Here is a 23,079-nt window from a genome sequence, read left to right as displayed (position 1 = left end):
AAGGGCATTGAGGTCGTTGAGGCAAGGAGCCCACGTGAGGGGACAGAAGGTATCAGCGAGAGTATTAATGAGACACGCAGCTGAACACGTCATTTGAGACCTTATCGGGAGGGGACCAGAAAGCTTAACAGTGAACGAAATGGGCAATACAAGAAAGTTGGATGGAACAGTGGCCTGATCAAGATTATTCTCTAAGAAATGTCATCTGGAGGCAGAATACAGGCTGGAGATTGAAGAGACAGAGTCCAGGCAGACAAACATTGAGATGGGCTGAAGATCCAGACAAGAGGTAGCAAGGACTGGAACAAAGTCTGTGGGCATTAAGACGAGATCCACCACTGACGGTGAAACTTCAAATGAAAATTGCACTGAATCCTTGGGGGAGGGAGATTTTCCAGGCATGTCCAAGGTGACATTATGTTAGGTTCCACATTTCTCAATGACATGTGTGCCCCTAGAACCCGAGCTTAGAGAGGCAGAGGGAAACTTAGTAAACCAGAATATGAGAAAATGGTACTCTCGACGTTAAGAGAGGAGGCGGGCCCTGGAGGTCTTCTACAATATGGCTCACCATTTTTTTTTTTTTTTACAGATTGAAAAAAACAAGGTTTGGGGACCAGAGTGGCACCGAAAGGGATGTGGGGATGGCCCTCCCTAGTAGTATTAGTGTCTTAGCAGGAACAATAGATACTGACTTGAAAATCACCATAGGGAAGTCATAAGAATGACAGACTAGGGGAAATATTTGCAATACATATCACAGATAAATGGCTAATCTCTGTAATAAAAAGCACCTAGATAACAGGGAGGAAGACATTAAGCATGCAGTAGGAAGTGGGCAAGGAACGTGACCTACGCTTTGCACCCACCAGAACTATAAAGCACACGAAAGGAGAGTCAACCTTAATAACAATGAGAAAGATGCACATTTAAACTGCACTGAGGACCATGTGTCACCTCCCAGCCACAAAGTTGGACAACACCATTGTGAAGCCAGGGAGAAATGGGCAATCATGTTTTGCTAATGAAGCTGCAAGGTGATACAGCTCACAGGGAGGGAGTCTGGTGAAATCTACCAAAATTACAGATGTAGTCATTCATCCTTTGACCCGGAACTCCTACTTGTGGGCATTTACTTTCCAAGAACTTGCACATGCATCACTAACAGAAAGAGACATGCATGCCCACCTGGGGTTATTATTACTTGTAACAGCAAAACAGTAAAAGCAATTTAATTACCAGTATAAGGAACTGGTTTTATAAACAGTGGAAGAGTTACACAGTGGAATTGTATGCAGCTATAAAAAGAAGGAGAGGGGCCTCTGGGTGGTTCAGTAGGTTAAAGCCTCTGCCTTTGGCTCAGGTCGTGATCCCAGGGTCCTGGGATCCAGCCCCACATCGGGCTCTCTGCTCAGGAGGGAGCCTGCTTCCTCCTCTCTCTGTGATCTCTGTCTGTCAAATAAATAAATTAAAAAAATAATAAATCTTTTAAAAAGAAGGAGAAATGTTCTTTATGTCTCAATACAGAATAAGCTCCAGAGTATTTTGTCAGGGAGGAAACATCTGATGTAGACCATGTCTAAGGTGTGTTAACTTTTGTGTTAAAAGGAGGGAAATATATATATATATATATATATATATATATATATATATATGTTATAATTGCATTTGTCCTTGCACAAAAAAATGCTGGAAAGATAAATAAGAAACCAATTTAAAAAAAGTGTATTTCCAGCGGGAGATATTATGTAATATATACGAATGGGAATCACAGCTAGACAGGATTCTTCAGATTCCTGAAGAATCAGGAAGTGGCTGTTGAGTTGAGATCTGAAGAATGAGCAGGAGTCAGTAGGCTCAAAGAGCAGAAAGAGCAGAGAAGGGCATTGTAATCAGAGAGGGAAGTCTGTTCAAAGGCCCTGTGGTCCGGAGGCAGTCGGTGCTTAGGAAGAAGTAAAAGCAAGCAGCATAGCAAGCAAGCTGTGACGGAAGACTGGACCACCAGGCTGGGCAGGCCAGACCATGTGGGTCTGAGGAATGCTTTTCTCTCCTAAGAGCAATGAATGGGGTATTTAAAAGCAGGCAGATAGGAGGAGGTCCTGGGAACTCTGTACTTTGTGTAGGCGAATATTCACCGTCACTGAAGATTTAGAGGGAAAGTATGATGGTGCAGTCACTACATTTGTTCTTAGAAAGAACTGTAAGTCCCACCCATCTCCCAAATTCTCCCGAAAAATCACACTCCGTGTTTGCTAACATGCCACGTATTTCAATTATGACCCATCAATCGCTATTTGCTAAAAACATCACACAAATTGCACAAAGGATAAAGTTGTTATAGTCTAATTTACATTGGAACTTATCTCCGTTTCTAGGCAACACCATTGCACTGGATAATGATGGCTCCGACCCTCAGAATCTTTCACAATCTGGTAAGTGGAATGAACAAGGGAACCAATTTCTGTATGTTCGGGGGCTGATATCTCAACCTATTAGATCCAGCCTGGGAATAAAAACCATTTTTAATGCACCATTTGATAAGAACACTTAACCTCAGTATGTATTGTAATTAGAGAGATAATTAGAACTCCAAAAGAACCTTTTAAGACTAGGAATGCATCTGAAATTCACCTAGAATGAAAACCGCATCATCTGAGACCAATCCGAGGTATTTTCCCTTCCACCTTTACCTCGCCTCCTCCCCCCATTCCAAAGATTTTGCAGTCTGAGGGGTGGGGAAAGATAAGAATCTTGTATGTGATGCATATTACAGAAGGCTAACGGATTCTGTTGAAAACTGCTTTACAGTTATTTGAAAAGAAAAAAAAACCTTTAATTTTGAAAATGAGCTTTAGAGGGCGAGCATGAAGACGAAGTGTGAGTCATGTGTGCAGTGAGAAAAAACCGCTCTTGCATGAATCCACTCATAAAATGTTAATATATGCATAAGAAAATTGTGTTCCTTAATCTCTGAAGAAACACTTATCACTAAGAACCCTTTAATTCCTTTCCTGTGCTTGATTTATTAGCTTATGAAATTATGTTAATAACCTTCATGTTAATGGTTTGGGGGCTCAAATGACCTGATTTTAATAATGAAGTAATTTATGCAATAAATGCAATCAGCATCTATGAATCTCACTTAACAGAACATACTGGTGATTAGCCAATGCTAGAACAAGTGACTGCCAGCATGGGGCGACGCGCGTGCCTCTGTAGCGAAAATAGTTCAGGCTGCTGGGCGCAGAGGGGCGGGCCACGCAGGCACGTGATCTGAGCGGCAGCAAAAGCTTTGCAGGAGAGGTTGGGACTGGATTTGAAATGAACTCAGGAACTGTGGAAGGAGTCTGCTACTTCAGTAACCACGGGGTAAATCTACACGTGACGTGTATCTGTGACAAGGGACACGTGTATCTTTGTTGGCGTGGAAGGAAACTGGGGAGTCCAGAGGAGGAGGAGGTAGAGGGATGCCTGGGAGGGCTGGAGGGTCTCCAACACTGCCACCCTAAAACCCACCTCCCAGGAGGCCCCTGGCGCTGGTGCTACTCAACTTTGGCTCCTCAGAGTACTATGCTGAGTTACCCTCTTTGCTTTTTTTTTTAAAGATTTTATTTCACAGGCAGAGATCACAAGTAGGCAGAGAGGCAGGCAGAGAGAGAGGAAGGGAAGCAGACTCCCTGCTGAGCAGAGACCCCTGATGTGATGCGGGGCTCGATCCCAGGACCCTGAGATCATGACCTGAGCCGAAGGCAGAGGCTTAACCCACTGAGCCACCCAGGTGCCCTCTTTTGCGTTTTACTTTTTTCCATTCTCCACAGACAGATCTAAAGCTTAGAACAACTAACTGACACCCTTCTCTACTTTTCTTAATGCAAAGCCCCACATTAACCTTGCTAGATGGGTGAGATTTTCTCTTGTATTTCTTCGGAGATACCCAGGAAATAAAGCAATTCCATTTCTTTATTATTTAAACTGTTGGAATGCTGTCTCCCTTCCAATCAAGAACTGCTACACCTCTGACTTCCTAGGAAGAAAGACAGGTGTGTTCATTACCCCTCCTACTGATTCTGCAAAACCCCAGCCCAGGGGCAGGACAGCAGGTCCTTGCGCAAAAGCTGTTTCCAGCAGCACATGCCACCGTATAAAGTTCCCCGCGCCCTTGACCTTCACCCTCGACAAAGACATTCCACAAAATACTATTTTTAAATGTTTGAAAGCACTTCTGGAGCACTTGATAGAATGCTATACCTCCCTCTAAGAAAGCTTGACATCAAATATCCTTTTGGCACAGTGCGAAGTGAAAAAAAGCAAAATATTAAAATAGCTAAACTCTGAACTGTGATGTAGTAAAAATGACATTAGCTTCGAGGTAAGAGTCCTTGGATCCCTCGCTTGGCTCCCGCCTCTGACTACCTGTGGAACTGATCGAGGTCTTAGACTCTTTAACAGGGATTTCTATTGTTTTTCTATTTTTTTCTGTATCTTAACGCATGAATGTTTATTTTATAAAATGATAAAATGCATAACTTGGGAAACTATAGATGGAGCATACTTTGCAAGAATAGAGATTTTTAGTAGAATTTTGACCGCCCCCCCCCCCCCGCCCCCAGCAGTACATTGATTGGCCTTGTATCGGCTATCGCGGAAATAAGAGGCAGCCTCCTGTCTCACACGGAACAGTCCTCCTCTTCTTCGGATTTGCACTGGACGGATCGCAATCGTACCACACCATACAGCACGAACGTGAAATGCCTTTGAGAGGCTTTGAGTGCGATCTGCAGCGGCTGTATGTGACTCCATAACTCAGCGAATGACGAGGATAATAATGGCTTGCACTCGGCAGCCTCCAAAGTCTCGGATGTCTACACACAGGCTGTCAAATCTGACGCCGTTCGGTGCTGAAGGAACGTCCAGCACCGTCGTCTGAGGAATCCCTGCTCCTGGGAAGCATCCACTATTGTCTTTCCATTCCACCAACAGAAACACCTGCGGAGAGACCATGTCCCTGCTCTGACTGTGTCTCCAGGTACACGTTCTGGATTCTTAGCCCACTGTATTTTTTTTTAAGATTTTATTTATTTATTTGACAGAGAGAGATCACAAGTAGGCAGAGAGGCAGGCAGAGAGAGAGGAAGGGAAGCAGGCTCCCTGCTGAGCAGAGAGCCCGATGCGGGGCTCGATCCCAGGACCCTGAGATCATGACCTGAGCTGAAGGCAGTGGCTTAACACACTGAGCCACCCAGGCGCCCCCTTAGCTCACTGTATTATTAAATCACGGCATGGCCTATTTTCCTCTCTTGGGATTCTTAGCGAGTATGGGCTTAACCTGGGGCCTCGGAAATAAATAAATTAACAAAATGACAAACATGCTGTCTTCTCGCGGCAGAGAGGATGTCTGAGGTTAGTTCAGCCATTTCTCCTCAGGCAAAATTGTGAGCAGTTTTTCTCACCTAGCCAGGAAATGTTGTAAAGAGAGCAGAAACACACTTTTCCCTAGTATCCATGTAGAGAGTAGAGATCTAATCTGAGCTTTCCTTGGACCCGGGGCAGTGGCATCCAGGATGCACAGCTATTGCCGCTGAGCCTTTGTGGCATTTCCATGGCTTTTCATGTTTTTTTCCTAAGTTCTTAGCGCTGTTCCTTTAGGTGCCTTCCCCCTCACCAGTTGGAACTTCCAGACTCACACAGGCATTTTCTTCCATTTTTGTAGCCGACATCATACCTTGCAAAGCAGGAAGAAAAATGGGATGAGTGCTGAGAGTGGTTGGGTTGGAAGCGACTAGTCCTGGGTTTCTCCTTTCATCCCTTTCTTGAGTTCCTGATTCTGCACTACCCTCCACTTTATTTGGGGGGGCTCCTCTCTTCCACTTGGCTTCAACGTCCTCTCTAGGTTGCCACACACGCCCTCGCTACCCTTCCAGGAACACTGGCCAGCTCGCAGCCACTTCAACCGCGTTGAGAGGCCGTGTCAATTACTCTTTGGGAGGGAGAAGCAGATGCTGCTGCTTCTCTTACGGTGCTCAGACACCCGTCATCTTAAGAGACACTTTGCTTCTTCTTGCTCTGATGAGGGTGGCAACCAGCCCGATCTCCTCCAGGAGCCGCTTGCCCCTGGTACGCAGAAGCTTCTCACACCTTCTGACTTCATGGTTCAAAACATGTTTCTTGTGTGCTCTTAATTAAAGCATTTCTCATATCACTCCCTGCTGCTGGGTAACTTAAACCAGCCATTATGTCAAAAGAAAGAAAATGAATTAAAAAAAAATTCAGTTCTTTGTGTTTTATCTCCATTTTTTTTTTTCTTAAAAGGAACGTCTCCTATTTGATCCCTGTCAGGCTAGGGAGAGTGTAGAGATCTCTTCTGAACATGGGCTTGTCTTCTGTACTCTCTCCACACCTTCCTGTCATCTTTCTGGCGGTGGGAAGACTTGGATTTGTCTTGTGTTTAAACTCATTTTATGAATGGGTCACAGAAAAGAGACTTCCTCCTGCTGACATAAGTATTCCCAGGATAAATGAACATATCTTCCCATCAGTGGCCAAAAATAGATTATTTTAAAAACCTCAGTGTCCAGGGGTGCCTGGGTGGCTCACGCAGTTGAATGTCTGACTCGTGGTTTTGGCTCAGATCATGATCTCAGGGTCCTGGATCCAGCCTTGCATTGGGCTTGCACTGGGTGGGGTGGAGGGTCTGTTTGAGATTCCTTCTCTCTCTTGCTGCCCCTCCCCCACTCCTGTGTGCATGTGCACGCTCTCTCTCTCTCTCACAAATAAGTAAGTAAATAAAATCTTAAAAAAAAAACCCTCAGTGTCTTTATATAATGGGAACACCATAGTATTGGGGTTGTAAGTGTGGATTATAGGCAGATATGTGCCCCCCCTCTCTTGTAAGAGCTGTGTGACCTCAGGCAATGACCTAACCTTGTTTTTCTCATCTTGACAACAGGAATAATAATACCTCTACCTTTGACTGTAGTGAAGACTAACTGAATTTTATATAAAGCACTTAGAATGGTGCCTGGCATAAAACAAATGCTCACATACTGTTATCTGCTAGTCACGTGATAGAAATAGTCCATGAAGGGTCCCATTGGTAGAAGGCCATTCACCCACTGTAACTCCAGGACAATTCTGGGAATCTCCAAGTAAGATCCCAAACAAAGAAAATGTTTTGCAGTGTATTTCTACTTCAAGGCATTTTCCTCTTTACTAATCAAGAATTCTTTTGATTCGGCATTGTCTTGAAAAGATACTTATCAAGATAATAGTTCAAGGAAGGGTGTTCTTTAAATATGATAACTGGAGCCAGCCAGATAAGCATTTGACTCGTAATGTTTGGAACTCTTAACAACCTTGGTTTAAGACCTGTGTAATTGAAAGCCGTCGAAGTGGTGGCTGTTGGCTTCTCCACAGAAACAAAAAATCGTCAGAGGCCAGAGGAAGTTAAGACATTTGTCTTTTTGCTGAAAGAATTTATCATCTTACATATAACATGCAGCAGATTACTGGCAATGTCTTAAGCTTTAAGGAAATTAGGATATGGCTTGTGGAAGGAGTTAAAAAGTATTTATCTAGGGTGCCTGGGTGGCTCAGTTGGTTAAGCGACTGCTTTTGGTTCAGATCATGATCCTGGGGTCCTGGGATCGAGTCCTGCATTGGGCTCCCTACTCAGCAGAGAGTCTGCTTCTCTCTCTCCCTCTGCCCTTCCTATGCTTGTGCTTTCTATCTCTAATAAATAAATAAATAAAAAAATTTTTTTTAAGTATTTAACCATGGGCACCTGGGTGGCTCAGTGGGCTAAGCCGCTGCCTTTGGCTCAGGTCATGATCCCAGGGTCCTGGGATCAAGCCCTGCACTGGGGGGGGGGTCTCTGCTTAGCAGGGAGCCTGGTTTCCCTTCTTTCTCTGCCTGCCACTTTGTCTACTTGTGAGCTCTCTCTCTCTCTGTCAAATAAATAAGTAAAATCTTTAAAAAAAAAAAGTATTTAACCAAAGAATTTGCAATGTTCTATGTTAGGAGTGGGGAGGGTAGGGAAAGGTCACTGTTTCTCTTACTTCCATCCCATCAAGATTATCCTCCAATCTGACATTTCTTAATCTGAGTTTATCTTCCAGGTCATTACTTTGTATTCTCAATGTTTTGCAGCCTTTAAAATTCTCAGTTAAAACTGCATAGGGGCGCCTCGGTGGCTCAGTGGGTTAAGCCTCTGCCTTCAGCTCAGGTCATGATCTCAGGGTCCTGGGATCGAGCCCTGCATCGGGCTCTCTGCTCAGTGGGGAGCCTGCTTCCCTTCCTCTCTCTCTCTCCTGCCTCTCTGCCTATCTCTGTCAAATAAATAAAATCTTAAAAAAAAAAAAACCCTGCATATTGACATTATTTATCATATTCCCACCTCCTGTATTTTTTTTTTCTTTTCTCCCACTATTCTGGTTGACTTGTTTCTTTAGTCCCTTCTCCATCACTATCTTTTAATAGTCTTTGACATCTCCTTGCATCAACCCAAGCTAATCCAACTTAATAAATCAATTCTGAATCTCCCAAAGGAGACAAATGGAAACATAGGCCGGCCTATATCCTGGATTGTGGAAACCAAAGGAACAGCAACATGGAAGCAGATATTAAGCTTTGCAGTATTTTTCCTGAAAAGCCACAAACTAGGCTACCAACCAAACAGATAATATTACAAATGCAGAGCAGATCTTTTAAGAATATCATGCCACCAATTTCTCTTTTATCTGCCATTGGGGTTTTAGAGCTGAACCATGTGGAGATATTTCTCTCACCACTGAACATGATCTTTGTGGGTATAAAGAGAGCGTCTCTTGACTTCTTTTTAAGGTAAATCCAAGCTCCCAGAATACTGAAACCTCTAGGTGAACTGGGATTTAAATTCAGAAGAAAGAAAAATAATAACAAGGAGAAGAGAATTGCAGGAACTTGGCTGCCCCATTATCTTAAACAGAAGTTAAATTAGTTCAAGTGAATGTACTTAAGACTTAATATTGCAACTTAATAGTCCTATTGTCCAGAATCACAAGTTGAGGGCATATGTGCACATTTGTTTAATTACTATGTCTGCGTGCATGTAAAACGTTGGTCACTTAGCCAAGAACAAGCTTATTGGGATTTTCTTTAAAGGCACCTCCAACTCTCTGAAATTGCTTGCAACTTTCCATTATTCATATTGTCTGGTGTCAGGGAAGCCTTGACTATTTAACACCCACCTGGAGGTTCAGTGACCATTCCTAAAAGACCATTCAAAAGCATTTCCATGGCTTTCCAAAACAGAATAGAGGCTTTCTTCTGCTATGTATCTTGAGGTTTGATCATCAATTTTCAGCCTTTCAAAAACTCCCTTTGCACATAAAGCCCATCATAAGCATTGTTGTCATATGCTTAGGCATTTTGTGCTTGAGCTAATGAGATGTATATAAAGGATCTGGGTAGAAATGTCTTTGTAAGGTTTTTCTCTGTTTTTGTTTTAAATCCAGAATGCATTTGCTTTTTCTGCAAAACAGAATTCTTTAGGTAGTTAGGTTTCTAGGTCAGTCCTCTGAAAATTTAGTTAACCTTTAAGGCAGGTGAATTGGAGTGTTAAAATCATTTCTAATTGTTTCTTTGGGAAAAACAAAGAACTAGGCCTAATGAATTTTGAAAGCAGGGTGAGAACTCTGCCCTAAATACAGTTCAAGTCTCCAGAGTTGAATTTCCTTTATATTCCTCTCCTTTTCCACTCAAGAACAGATGAGTTCTCTCTTCCCCTTTCCTTTTTAACTCTTTCCCAGGGAATTAGAATGGATTTCTTCTTTCCCTTCACGTCTCCTCAAATAACAACAGGACCCTCAGGGGGGGTACTGCCTAGCAGCCGAAACAGTGAATCCAATAGTGAACAGGGACAACAGGGTCAAAGAGAATCTTCCCACAGCCCATTCCGAGAGAGGGAATGTCTGATGTCTGCTGTGTAGGCCTTAGGAACCACTGGTGATAAAGGACAGACATGGCAAAAAGATGGAGATGGTAGAAAGACCAGTGGTTGTCAGGGGTTTGGGGGAGGAAGGCAGGAAAAGATAGAGCAGAAGGCAGTAAACTCCGTATGATCTCATAATGGTGGATACAGGTCATCCAACAGTTGTCCAAATTCACAGAATGTTTCACATCAAGAAGGAACCCTAATGTAAACTATGGACTTTGGGTTGTCATAGCATGTTAATGAAGGCTCATCAGCTATAACAAATGAACCACTCCAGTAAGGGATGATGGTAATGGGGACGGCCTATGCATGTGTGGGGACAGGGGCGATATGGGAACTCTCTGTACCTTTTTCGCAACTTTGCAGTGAACCTTAAACAGTTTTACTAAAAGTACAATCTTAATTTTTTAAAAAAAGGAAAAATAAAGGGTCAGGAGTTAGAAATATAGTGGAGCAATTCTGAAAAAAAAAAAAAAAAGCCACTAACATTGTACAGGAACCATAACATTTTGGGGTAGATAGGATTTTGCCTCCCTTTCACAAAGAATGTAACTAAAGCAATGGCTTAAACAAGGTCACTTGGTTCCTCAGCAGCAGAGCTTAGGATTCTAAATGCTGGTCACTTCGCAGTATCAGCTTAATCTCTAACATGCAGCTGTCATCAATTATGTTTCAATAAAGTTGAAACAAGTATGCAATCGTCTTAAAAGCACAAGTACAGGGGCGCCTGGGTGGCTCAGTGGGTTAAGCCGCTGCCTTCGGCTCGGGTCATGATCGCAGGGTCCTGGGATTGAGCCTCGCATCGGGCTCTCTGCTCAGCAGGGAGCCTGCTTCCTCCTCTCTCTCTGCCTGCCTCTCTGCCTGCTTGTGATCTCTCTCTGTCAAATAAATAAATAAAATCTTTTTTTTTTTTTTAAAGATTTTATTTATTTATTTGACAGAGAGAAATCACAAGTAGATGGAGAGGCAGGCAGAGAGAGAGAGGGAAGCAGGCTCTCCGCTGAGCAGAGAGCCCGATGCGGGACTCGATCCCAGGACTCTGAGATCATGACCTGAGCCGAAGGCAGCGGCTTAACCCACTGAGCCACCCAGGCGCCCCTAAATAAATAAAATCTTAAAAAAAAAAATCTAAAAAATAAAAGCACAAGTACAGAAATGAAGTACAAACTACTTTTTGCTGTTAATAATCAACTTGTCTTTGTACATTTAAGTAAACCAAAGTGAATGAAACTTAGTATATGCTTTTCTTTTCTTTTTTTAAAAGAATATATATATATGTTATATATTTTGTATGTGTGTGTGTGTATATATATATATATATATATATATACATAGTATTATATATATTTATATATAAATATATATAGTAGGCTCCATGCCCCTTGTGGAGCTGAACATGGGTCTTGAACCCATGACCCTGAGATCAAGACCTGAGCTGAGATCAAGAGCCAGATGCTTAACAGCTGAGCCACTCAGGCATGCCTAATAGCATTCTAAATTTTAAAACGTATTATTCTACTTCAAAAGTTGAATGCTAAAGGACTGAACATTTGAAAAGCATACTTAAGAGCATGTAAAATAAGAACTTATTACAGAAATCAATGAATGACTGAGCATTAGGACTTTTATCAATATAACCTATTCCATTAATAAAGTAAGGGGAAAATATAGGATTATACTTTTGCAACTGATGCAATTCCGTAGGCATTCATAGTATAATTTCTAAGTAAAATTAAAATGGAAAGGAATTCCTAAATAAGATAGAGTATTTCTTAGAAAGTAACAATTAATGAAATATTAAAGAAATTCTCATTAAAGTCAAACAAGAAAGAGCTATCCAGTATAACCGCTATTGTTCAAATAGTGTTTTAGAGGCAGTTGGAATTGGTAGAGGCACAGCCAGAAAAGAGGGAGCTATACAGAGCTGGGGCCCAAGAAAGCTGCATGAAGTTTCCCCTGAGACGTGCATGGACTGGTCTTGACTCTGAATCCTGCTGGTGGGAGGCTGAGGGCTGAAGAGAGATATCAGAGATCATACAGAGCTTGAAGACACTGGGATTGTGGCCCAGTCCAAGTGGAGAATCCTCAATGAAAACAGAAGGTATTAGATCAGGAAACTCAAACCCCTATCTTATGAGTAAAATCTATATCCTAGAGGAAGGGCCATACCCTAGGACACAGAACAAAAATAGTAAAAGGCCACCCTAAGAAAACTTAAACAACATCTGACTAGATCAAGATTGGTTAATTACATAACTGCTACCAAAACAAAGCTCAAAACCCTTTAAAAGAAGACAGCATAATTAATTCTCCCTAGGAGGGTATCATCTACAATAACCAGCATGCGATCAAAGATTACTAGACTTTCAAGGAAGTAGACGGTATGATCTATAATCAAGGGGGGGAAATGGGAACAGATCCTGAAGTGACTTAGATGTTAGGACTAACAGAAGTAGATTAAAAAAAAAACACATTATAATATGCTTAAGGATGTGAAATAAAACATGGATAAATGTGAAGTAAGAGATGGGGAATCTCAGTCAAGATATAAAAAGTATAAAAAAGGGGCACCTGGGTGGCTCAGTGGGCTAAAGCCTCTGCCTTCGGCTCAGGTCATGATCCCAGGGTCCTGGGATCAAGCCCCACGTCGGGCTCTCTGCTCGGCGGAGAGCCCACTTCCTCCTCTCTCTCTGCCTGCCTCTCTGTCTTCTTGTGATCTCAGTCAAATAAAATCTTTGAAAAAAAAAAGTATAAAAAAGAGCCAATGGAAATACTAAGCTGAAGAACGCAATATCTGAAATAAAAGATCCATGGGATAAGCTTAACAGCAGATTGGACACAATAGAAAAAACTGCCAATGACCTTGAAGAAAGCTCAAGACTAATTTTCCAAATTGATGAACAGAGAAAGAAGACAAATAAAAATAAGCAAAGCCTCAGTGACCTGTGGGACAATATAAAGTCATCTAACATAGTGTAAATGAAGATCTAACAGGAGAGAATAGGGGGGAAAAAAAAGCAATAGTAGCTGAGAATTTTTGAAAACGGATAAAGACATTGATCACCAAGAAAATCATACCTAGGTATATCATAGTCAAAGAAATAAAAATCAAAGATAAAACTGTAAAGCAGTCAGAGGGGAAAGAAAGAAACATTGGCTATCAGGGAACAGAGATAAGAATTATGTATGACTACTACTCCTAGAAAACAATGAAAGTTAGAAAACAATGGAATGAAATCTATAAAACACAGAGGGAAAAGTGGTAACCTAGAATTCTACAGCCAGTGAAAACAGCCTTTCATAAACAAGGTTTTAAAAAATTGCTAGAGGGGCACCTGAGTGGCTCAGTGGGTTAAGCTTCTGCCTTCAGTTCAGGTCATGATGTCAGGGTCCTGGGATCGAGTCCCACATTGGGCTCTTTGCTCCGCAGGAAGCCTGTTTCCCCCTCTCTCTGCCTGCCTCCCTGCCTGCTTGTGATCTCTGTCTGTCAAATAAATAAATAAAATATTTTTTTTAAAAAAATTGCTAGAAAAAAGAAAGCTGAGAGAATTCATAGCCAGCAGATCCTCACTCCAAGAAATGCTAAAGGAAGTTCTTCAGACTAAAGGGAAATGATAACAGATGGAAACTTAGCTGTACAGAGAGAAATCAATACTACCAGACAGAGTAAATATCTGGTAAGTTAAAAAAAAAAAACTGCCTTTTGAAATTGAAAAAAAATTCTTTAAAAGAAAGTCGACTCTTTATAACAACACTGGGTTGTAAATTTTATAATATATATAGAAGTAAAATATGTGGCAATTCATAAGGAGTGGAATCAGGTATATGGAATTATACCATTGCAAGATTCTCATATTTTACATGAAGTGGTATGATATTAATTTAAGTGGACTGTGATAACTTAAGAATGTCTAATATGAACACTAGGGCAACAATTAAAAAAATACAAAGAGAGGGGTGCCTGGGCGGTTCAGTGGGTTAAGCCTGTGCCTTTAGCTCAGGTCATGGTCTCAGGATCATGGGATCGAGCCCCACATCATGCTCTCTGCTCAGCAGAGATTATTATTATTTAAAAATAATACAAAGAGAAATACCTAAAATATAAACAGATGCTCAATAAATGCTGCTTTTGCAATTGGATATCCATATGCAAAAAAAAAAAAAATGAACTTCAACCATTACCTCACACATGTACAGAATTAATCACAGTGGATCATAGACTTAAATATTAAACCGAATGCTCTAAAACTTATAGAAGAAAACAGGAGGAACATCTCTGTGACCTTGAATAAGCAAAAGTTTCTTATCTTTTTTTTTTTTTTAAGGAAAGATTTCTTAAGACACTAAAAGCAAGACCCACCAAAGCACCAACTGATACGTTAGACTTAATCAGAATTAGAAACTTCTTCATTTACAAGAAACAAATGAAGAGGTTAAAAAGACTGGCTACAACCTGGGAGAAAGCACTTGCAAATCATTTCTCTGGTAAAAGACCAGTGTCCAGAACATAGAAATCAGTAAGAATGCAAATTCAAATATTCCAAATGCAATATGGGTTTCAATAAGAAAACCACAACCTGATTTTCTTACATGGTCAAAGTTTAAACATTCACATCACCAAAGAAGATAATACAGACGGAAAATAAGCATTTTTTAAAATGCTCAATCTTAGTCTTTAGTGAAATGCAAATTAAAACCACAATGAGGGGCCACCAAGCATCTGTCAGTGTCTTATAAAGTTAAAAGTCTCTCTGCCTGCTTGTGATCTCTCTCTGTCAAATAAATAAATAAAATCTTTAAAAAAAAAAAAAAGTCTACCTCCCTATGACTCAGCAATTTCATTTTAGGTATTTAACTAAAACCAACAACAAACAAACAAACCCAAACAATGAAAAAATGAGAAACCCCACAAAAACATGTATCAACAGCTCTGTTCCAGGACGGGAAGGTAGGAAGACTTTGAATTCATCTCCTCTACACAACACACCAAATTATACCTATTAACAGAACAGTTCCTCCAGAAGAAGAACGGAGGGCTGACTGAACAGCTTCTGAACACCCAAAGACAGAACAGTAAGAGAGACGGAAACGCAGTGACAAAGGGAACCCTCATCTCTGACACCGTGAACTTTGGTCGGGAGGGACAGTACTCAGGGACCAGGAAAGGATTCCTGTGTCCTTGGGAACCAAAAAAAAAAAAAAAAAAAAAAAAAGTCGCAGTTTATGAGAGCAACTAGCATATAAAAGAGACAGCACCAGAACTCTGCCAAGCAGCAGAGGACCTGCAGGAAAGCTCTTCAGATCAGAGGGGCTGGGGAACTACACAGTTAATGCCCCCACCCCACTTTCAAAGCCTAGACCAGGGCAGGATCTGGATACCACAACAGGTGGGTCTGGTCTTCACAGTGAGCTTGTGACCTCAGCAAGCCCAGGGTTTGCAAGTCTACACCAGCCTCCCCTTTTTAAATTTAATTTAAAAGACTTCAAATTTTTTAACTTGATTTTTAAAAATTTTCTTAATTTGTCTTGTCTTGTTTTATTTTGTTCTTTTCGGTTTTGTTCTTTTTTCCCCATTTCTCTCCTTTTTTCCTTCTCCTTTTTTCTTTCTCTTTTTTCTCTTTCTTACTTTTTTCTTCTTTTCTTCCATTTTTTTCTATTATTAGTATTATTTTCTTTTCTGTATTAAACAAGAACAACATCTGTGGTTTAGAAGAGTAATGAGCATATGCATCCATAACTCTAGCCAGTCAACAAAATTTTGTAAGCTAGGAGGACGGGGCTGATACATTTAAAGTGCTGAAAGGAAAAAACCTATAAGAAAGAATATTCTACCTGGCAAGATTATCATTTGGATTTAAAGAAGAGGTAAAGAGTTTCCCAAGCAAACAAAAGACAAAGGAGTTTATCTGCCTTACAAGAAATGTTAAAGGAACTTCTTTAAGCAGAAAAGCAATGGCCATAATTAGACATAAGGATATTATGAATAAAAAGATGTTAAATATGACATACAGAAAATCTGGAGAAGGGCGCAAAAAGGGAAAAGATGGGAAAAAGAAAAAGAAAGAAGCCTTCTCTCTCTTTTTCTAATGTCTTTGAACATAAATGATCATGAAATTAATATAGACTTCTCTTTATTTAGGATGCTATATGAACATCATGGTAACCACAAACCCCAAACCTATGACATATACACAAAAAATAGGAGAAAGAAAGTCAAACGTAACACTATAGAAACTCATCAATTACAAAAAAAAAAGAGCAAGAGAAGGGAAGAAAGGAACAAAAGAGCAAGAGAAGGGAAGAACTACAAAAATAACTAGAAAAAAGTTTATTTTTAAGATTTTATTTATTTATTTGACAGACAGAGATCACAAGTAAGCAGAGAGGCAGGCAGAGAGAGAGGAGGAAGCAGGCTCCCCGCTGAGCAGAGAGCCCGATGTGGGGCTCGATCCCAGGACCCTGAGATCATGACCTGAGCCAAAGGCAGAGGCTTTAGCCCACTGAGCCACCCACGCACCCCTAGAAAAAAATTTTTAATGGTTAATAAGTACATACTTATCAATAATTACATTACATTAAATGGCCTCAATGCTCCAGTCAAATAACATGGAGTGACAGAATGCATTAAAAAAAAAAAAAAAAAAAGGACTCATCTATCTGCCGCCTACAACAGAGGACCTAAAAACACATACAGACTGAAAGTAAAGGAATGGAAAAATATTCACTATGCAGATGTCAGTGAAAAAAAAAAAGCTAGGGTAGCAAAGTTTATATCAGACACAATAGACTTTAAAACAAAGTCTGCAACAAGAGACAAAGGAAGGCATTACATAATGGTAAAGGGATCAATCCAACAAGAAGATTTAACAGTTGTACATATCTAAATACCAACACTGGAGCATTTAAATACATAAGGCAAATATTAATAGACACAAAGAGAGAAATTGATGGTAATACAATAATAGTAGGGGACTTCAACATATCCCTTACATCAGTGGATAGATCATCCAGAAAGAACGTCAGAAAGGAAACAGTGTCTTTGAATGACACATTGGGTCTGAGGAACATAAGATATATACAGAACATTCCATCCAGAGCAATAGAATACAAAATCTTTTCAAGTGCATATGGAACCGTCTCCAGAATATATCTATATTAGACCATAAAATAATCCTCAACACATGTAAGAAGATGGGAATCATACCATTCATCTTTCTTATGACAACAGTATGCAACGAGAAATGAATCACAAGAAAAACCTGGAAAAAACAAACACATGGTGACTAAACAAAATGATACTTAACAACTAATGGGTCAACAAAGCAATAAGAGAAGAAATTTAAAAAAAATACATGGACGTGAAAGAAAATGAAAACACAATGGTCCAAAGTCTTTGGGACACAGTGAAAGTTGTTTTAAGAGGAAAGTGCATAGCAGTACAAGCCTATCTCAAGAAACAAGAAACTGCCCAAATAAACCCCATTTAACCTTATACCTAAAGAACCATAAAAAGAAGAACAAAACCCTAAGGTGAGTAGAAGAAAGGAAATAGTAAAGATCAGAGCAGAAATAAATGACACAGAGACCAAGAAAAAGAAAGGAAAAGAAAAAAAAAGGGGGGGGGGATCGATGAAACCAAGACCTAGTAATTTGAAAAAATAAACAAAATTGAAAAGCCCTTAGCCAGACTCATCAAGAAAAAAAGAGAAAGAAGTCAAATAGATAAAATAAGAAATGAAAGAAGAGAACTAACAGCTGACACCACAGAAGTACAAAGGATTATAAGAGAATATTGTGAAAAATTAGAGGCCAACAAACTGGACAACCTAGAAGAAATGGATAAATTCCTAGAAACATACAATCTTTAAAAAACTGAACAAGGAAGAAAGAGAAAATCTGAACAGACCAATTACCAGTAACAAAATGGAATCAGTAATCAAAAAACTACCAAAAAATTAAAAGCCCAGGACCCAGTGGATTCACGGGTGAATTCTCCCAGAATTTAAAGAAGAGTTAAGACCTATTTTCCTCAAACTATTCCAAAAAAATAGAAGAGGACGGAAAGCTTCCAAACACATTCAACAAGGCCAGTATGACCCTGAACACCAAAACCAGACACTGCAGAGAAAGACACTGCAAAAAAATGAAACTACAAGCCAACATCCCTGGTGAATATAGATGAAAAAACCATCAGCAAAAATATTAGGAAACTTCTTACAAGAATACATTAAAAAGATCATTCACCTCAATCAGATGGGATTTATTCTGAGGATGTGAGGATAGTTCAATATTTGCAAGTCAATCAAGTTCACGAACCACACCAACAAAACAGGATAAAAATAATATGTTAATATCAGCAGTGCAGAAAAAGCAGTTGACAAGATTCAAAACCTATTCATGATAAAAACAGGTAACATACCTCACCATAAGAAAGGCCATATATGACAAACCCACAGCTAATATCCTAACTCTGGTAAAAAACTTAAAGGGTTCCCTCTGACATCAGGAACAAGACAAGAACATCCACTCTCACCACTTTTATTCAACATAGTCCCGGAAGTCTGAGTCATAGTAACCAGACAAGAAAAAGAAAGAGGCATCTGTATTGGTAAAGAAGTTAAACTGTCACTATTTGTAGATGAGATGATACTATACATAGAGAACCTGAGAGACTCCACTGAAAAACCACTAGAAGTAAAAAACACACTCAGTAAAGTGTCAGGATACAAAACTAATACCCAGAAATTTGTAGTGTTTCTATACACTAATTATGAAGTAGCAGAAAGAGAATTTAAGAAAACAATACTATTTACAATTGCACCAAAAAGAATGAAATACCTAGGAATCAATTTAACCGAAGAGGTGAAAGACCTATATTTCAAAACCACAAAACACTGATAAAAGAAATTGAAAATGACAAACAAATGGAAAGATACCCATGCTCATAAATTAAAAGAGTTAGTCTTGTTAAAATGTTCACACTACCCAAAGCAGTCTACAACTTCAATGCAGTCTCTATCAAAACACCAACGGCAGTTTCTACAAAGCTAGAACAAATAATACTCAAGTGGATATGGAGCCACAGAAGTCCCGAGATAGACCAAGCAATCCTGAGAAGAACAAGGTGGAGTTAAGTTTTAAGATATACTGCCGAGGGGCGCCTGGGTGGCTCAGTGGGTTAAAACCTCTGCCTTCAGCTCAGGTCATGATCCCAGGGTCTTGGGATGGAGCCCCGCATCAGGCTCTCTGCTCGGCAGGGAACCTGCTTCCCCCTCTCTCTCTGCCTGCTTGTGATCTCTGTCTGTCAAATAAATAACTAAAATCTTAAAAAAAAAAAAAAAAAAAAAAAGATATACTACCGAGCAGTAGTCATCAAAACAGTAGGGTGTTGGTCCCAAAACAGACACAGATTAAAAGGACAGAATGGAGACCCCGTAAGTAAACCCTCACTTTTATGGTCAATTAATCTATGATAAAAGAGGTAAGACTATACAGTGAGAAAAAAACAAGTCTTTTTAATAAATGGTGCTGGGGAAACTGGATAGGTACATGTAGAAATGAAACGGGACCACTTTTTTTTTTTTTTAAAGATTTTAGTTATTTATTTGACAGAGACAGAGGAGACAGAGAGTGAGCACAAGCAGAGAGAGCTGCAGAGGGAAAGGGAGAAGCAGCAGGCTCCCCACTGAGCAGGAAGGCTGACGAAGGGCCCAGTCCCTGGACTCTGAGACCATGACCTGAGCTGAAGGCAGATGCTTAACCCACTGAGCCACCCAGGCGCCCTGAATCTGGACCATCTTCGAACACTGTACAGAAAAATAAGCTCAAAATGGACTAAGGAACCAATGCGAGATGGAAACCATAAAACTTTTAGAAGAAAACATAAGCAGTAAATTTTTAAAAAGATTTTATTTATATATTTGACAGAGAGAGATCACAAGTAGGCAAAGCAGCAGGCAGAGAGAAGACGGAAGCAGGCTCCCCGCTGAGCAGAGAGCCCAATGTGGGGCTTGATTCCAGGACCCTGAGATCATGACCTGAGCCCTAAGGCAGAGGCTTAACCCACTGAGCCACCCAGGCGCCCCAGCAGTAATTTCTTTAAAAAAAAAAAAAATATTTATTTGAGAGAGAAAGAGAGTACGTGAGAAGGGGGAAGAGCAAAAGGAGAAGGAGAGAGGCAGGGAAGCAGACTCCCTGCTGATTGTGGAGCCTGACACGGGGCTCGATTCCAGAATCCTGAGATTATGACCTGAGCCAAAATCAGGAGTCAGAGGCTTAACTGACTGAGCCACCCAAGCGTCCCAGTTATTTCTATGATGTTGACCTTAGCAACATTTTTTTTTAATTTTTTATTTTTTATAAACATATATTTTTATCCCCAGGGGTACAGGTCTGTGAATCACCAGGTTTACACACTTCACAGCACTCACCAAAGCACATACCCTCCCCAATGTCCATAATCCCACCCCCTTCTTCCAAACCCCCTCCCCCCAGCAACCCTCAGTTTGTGAGAAAATGTCTTCTCAGGAAAGCAAAACAAAAGCAAAAATAAACTACTGGGACTACACCAAAATAAAAAGCTTTTGCACATGAAGGAAGCAGCATCAACAACAAAAAAGGGCACCTTAGAAATGGGAGAAGATATTTGCAAATGGTGTATCTGATAAGGAGTTAATACCCAAAACATATGAAGAGCTTATACAACTCAACACCAAAAAACCCAAGCAATCTGATTTAAAAATGGGCAGGAGGACCTGAATAGACATTTCTCCAAAGAAGACATCCAGATGGCCAATAAACGCATGAAAAGATGCTCACCATCACTCATCATCGGGGAGTGCAAATCAAAACCATAGCGAGCTATCGCCTTCCACCAGTTGGAATGGCTAAAATCAAAGTGACAAGAAATAACAAATGTGGGTGAGGATGTGGAGAAAAATGAATCCTCCTGCATTGTTGATGGGAATGTAAATTTGTGCAGCCCCTGTGCAAAACAGTGTGGAAGTTTCTCAACTAAAAGTAGAAATAGCATATGATCCAATAATTCCACTACTGAATATTTACCCAAAGAAAATAAAAACACATTTGAAAAGATACACACACCCCTATGTTTAGTGCAGCATTGTTTAGCAAAGAAATGGAAGCAACCTAAGTGTCCATCAGTACATAAATGGATAAGGAAAATGTAACACACACACACACACACACACAGGAATATTATTGAAGACAGCCATAAAAAAGGGTGAGAGCATGCCATTTGAGACGACACGGATGAACCTGGAGGGTTATGCTAAGTGAAATAAGTCAGACCAAGAAGGACCAATACTATACAATTCCATTCATAAGTGAAATCTAATACCAAACAAAACACATCAACAAGCAAAATGCCACAATCAGACCTTTCAATACAGAGAACAAACGAATGGTTGCCAGAGAGAAGGGGGCCAGAGGGTTGGGCAAAATGGGCCAACGGGACTGGGCGATGCAGTCTTCCAGTTAGGGGATGAGTAAGTCACAGGAATAAAAGGCACAGCCTGAGGAACACGGTCAATGATACTATCACAGTGATGTAACAGGACAGATGGTGGTTCCCCTTGTGTGAACACAGCATAACATACACACGTGCCAAATCACTAAGGTATACACCTGAAACTAATGTAACATTGTGTGCCAATTACACTTAAATAAAAAAAAATTTAAAAATATCTCTCCATAGGAAGACTTGCACAAGAATGTTCGTCGCAACTTTATTCATAACAATCCCAAGCTGGAAACAGTTCTACAGTCCACCAGCAGGAAAATGGGTAAAGTCGTGTCATAGTCACACAAACTGAATTCACTAAGCAACATAAAGACCACTACTAACACCCAGCAACATGGATAAATCTTAAACCCATTATGTTGTCAGACACAAATCACTGCACACCATATGAGTTCATTTAAATGACATCTAAGAACACGCAAACATAATCTATTGTGATAGAATAGGATTTGCTTTTTGAAGGATGATTGACTGCAACAGGGCACAAACGAACTTTATAGGGTGAGGAAAATGTATATTTCTGTTGGGGTGTTGTTACAGGTGTCTATGTCTGTCAGAAGCCATTGGAATTGCACTCATTGATGGTACATTTCACTCTAAATTTTGCCTACGTTAAAAATCAAACTCAAAAAATCACAATGATTTAGTGAATTTACAGCTTGGGCAGAAATTTTATTCTGAGTATCATACAAAAGGAAGAGATGTAAAATACAAAATAAATACTGCAAACGTGGCCAGATGTTATCATGTCGGGATGCTAGGGATATGGGGTGTCGACATTTCATCTTCTGAGAATTTTCTGCATGTATAAATTATTTCAAATTAAAATAAATAAAATATGATGAAGTTTAAAATGTCTCTCCAACCAGAGTTGTATGTTTATAGTGAGGCTTCAGTCAGAGATCAGCAAATGATGCCATTGTTTTAAAAGACCCAGAAAAGAGAAATTCAAGCTTCATGACCCATGATTTCTGCAAGTAAAGAGTCATTATTCTATTACCACTTCACAGTATGGAATATAACCTTTGTCTTAAACCAAGATGGCAGTTTCCTAATTCGTTGGCTTTATTTTAGTATTATAAATCTTATGAGCCAATGTTTCCTAGATGGGTTGGTAAAATGATTTCTGCCCTGTCTTTTGTTTGTTGTTTCAATTTGCTCTAGAAATTTGGGCGTTTGATTGTCTCACTCAACTGGAAAACCAAAACCAAGCCCTCTAGGTGATTTACACTTGCATTTTAAATGTAAAGAGCTTTCCAAGTGAATTGATACCATTGTTTACAATGCCATTCAATTGTTATCATTAAATTTCACTCAGTCAGATCTACCAGAGGGACCATATCCTTAAGATTTCATTTTTGTACATTTCTCACATGGAGGTGACATTAAAAAAAAAAAAAAGATCAGCTGTGTAATTAGTGTTCTTACTTTATTACTACACCAATTAGTGTTTGTTGAGTTCTCAGAGGGTGGGTGGTAAATCAGTCTAGCAATATCTGATTTGTTCAACAAGTCTCGGTGCTTTTTGCTCAACACAGACTCTATTCCATGCAGGAGGAGAGAACGA

At 40.1% G+C, this 23,079-nt stretch overlaps 1 long non-coding RNA gene across 1 annotated transcript; it reads left to right on the top strand.

Moving 5' to 3' along the window:
• Positions 1 to 10,170: 10,170 nt before the first annotated feature.
• LOC309864978 lies at positions 10,171 to 22,271 on the top strand. The gene is made up of 3 exons (XR_014311885.1): positions 10,171 to 10,259; positions 13,500 to 13,647; positions 21,687 to 22,271. It is a non-coding gene; the product is annotated as an uncharacterized lncRNA (long non-coding RNA).
• The last annotated feature ends 808 nt before the right edge of the window (positions 22,272 to 23,079 follow it).

Source organism: Mustela nivalis, assembly GCF_964662115.1.
Source record: "Mustela nivalis genome assembly, chromosome: 5".
Taxonomy (NCBI): domain Eukaryota; kingdom Metazoa; phylum Chordata; class Mammalia; order Carnivora; family Mustelidae; genus Mustela; species Mustela nivalis.
This window is presented reverse-complemented; position numbering and strand designations above follow the sequence as displayed.